Source organism: Arachis ipaensis, chromosome B07 (genome assembly GCF_000816755.2).
Source record: "Arachis ipaensis cultivar K30076 chromosome B07, Araip1.1, whole genome shotgun sequence".
Classification (NCBI taxonomy): domain Eukaryota; kingdom Viridiplantae; phylum Streptophyta; class Magnoliopsida; order Fabales; family Fabaceae; genus Arachis; species Arachis ipaensis.
The window spans coordinates 63,244,096-63,246,221 of record NC_029791.2 but is presented as its reverse complement, the minus strand read 5'-3'; positions in this window follow the sequence as shown (position 1 = coordinate 63,246,221).

The following is a 2,126-nucleotide window of genomic DNA, read 5'->3' as shown; positions in this document are numbered from 1 at the left end:
TTTAATTATTATTTTAAAATAACAAAATGTATTTAGATAAATAAAAATCGATACATAAATATTTTAAAATATATAGTATTTGACTTAGAGGTAGATGATGACCTCTATCATTCTATGTCAACCAAAATATGGTGTACTGTTGGCTAAACTAAATATTTACATGCTACTGATATCAATGTCGAACGAGAAACCTTGGCTGAGGGTCATTTTAAAATTAAAACAAAATAAAAATAAAAAACATCCAATAATTAATCCTGCCATGGAAGGCCAAAGATTTTTAGTGTAGAGTAAGTGAGTAACATGGTTATCGGATGCCAACCCCCTCATTTAGTAGTAGTTGATAAGAAGGTAGTACCTCAGCTGTGGTATTCCATTTCACGCATTGCGTAGTGGCATTGCATACCTGACTCACATACCTACTTCTCCAAAGTAGTTGGTCAATGTCACACATACTATTGAATTGAAACTTGAAGGGGAAAGGGTCATTTTTTGTGGTGAATGTGGGGTAAGTTTGTGTTTTAAAATATTTTAAAATAACTTTAATATTGTCTCACTATAATTTTAGCAAAAATTACTAGTGGAAAACATATTTTCTCAACAAATTTTTTTTCCTATAACTTGGTAAAGAAGATTTGTGTCCTATATCTTAAGTTAGTAATTTTTGTGTTTTGTGGCTAGCATTTAACTATCAAAAGAAAAGTGAGTGATCTTCTACTATTGAATGTAATTTCACACTATTAAAAAGACTATTGATGGCCAATTGATAATTACAAAATACAAAAGTTGTTGGTCCGTAGCATTCTTCTAAACTCTATGACCTTTTAAGTCATGTGTCGTTTTCTCATTTCTTTGGAACTAAATGCATGTACGTGTCGTCCCGTTGTTCTTTAGGAATAAAAAATAAAGGGAAAGTGTTACGTTGTGTTGCTATTCTCTTTACTTATGTTCTCACATTTAAATCCACCCAATAATATATAATCGTTCTCTTTTTGAAATTCTAATTTCTCAAAGTTTTCTCCGTTCTCTCCCTCCCAAACGCTATGTGATGCATTCGTATTTTTGTTGAGCTAGTTAGTTTAATTAGTTTTAGTTTAATTTTATTTATTTTATTTTAAATAAGTGTAATAATCTGTGTTATGCAGGTGATAAGATTGAAATTATAATTTTAAGTTATTTTATTAAAATTAATTTGAATTATAATAATTTGACTAATAAAAAAGTAACATGTTATGTATTGTTTGTGTTTTTTTAATCTAATATTAAGTATATCAACTCTAGAATAGTTATTCATCAGTTTTAATAATTTACATTTTTCAATAAATCAGACATGTATATTTAATATGACCATAAATAACCTTGATAAAATTGTGAAAGAATAAGAAAAGAAAAGATGAAGAAATTTTATTGATTGTTGATTGATTGAATTGTATTGAAGTGTGTTGTAAACTATGAGGGTAAAACTAAATATATATAGAGCATTGTCCTATGAAAGATAAAAGTAAATAAAGATAAGATAAGAACAATTAAAGATAAGATAAAGATAAGATAATAAAGATTAAAATTAAAATTGAATTTTTGTATTCTGTTGGGCTGAATTTGTGGGCTATGATACTTCTTTATTGTTGTCATGAGCTAAAGTAGAAGAGTAGTTTAATACGCCCCCACAAGCTGGTGGATGGAAGATGTCAATAATCCACAACTTGGATAAGTTCCGATAAAATTGTTGAGAAAAGCGCGTCTGACGTGGTGACGCGGAGGAAGATGCGTGCGGCAGAGCTTGAGCTGCCTACTGCAAAAATATAAAAGGAGATGCTGTGCTTGAGCAGCGATCTTCAAAAACTGCGTGCGGCGGAGCTTGAGCTGCCGGCGGCAAAAACATAAAAGGAGATACTGTGCTTGAGCAGCGATCTTTAAACAATTGCGTGCGGCGGAGCTTGAGCTGCCGACGACAAAAATACATAAAAGGAGATGCTGTACTTGAGGGAGAGAGAGCAAGCAGCGATCTTCATAAAAAAAAAGAATGAAAAAATAAAAAATAAAAAAATAAAAAAATAAAAAATAAAAAAATAAGCGTGTAAAACGCAACAAGATTGATCTTTAGAGGGCGCGTATGGCGCAATAAGAGT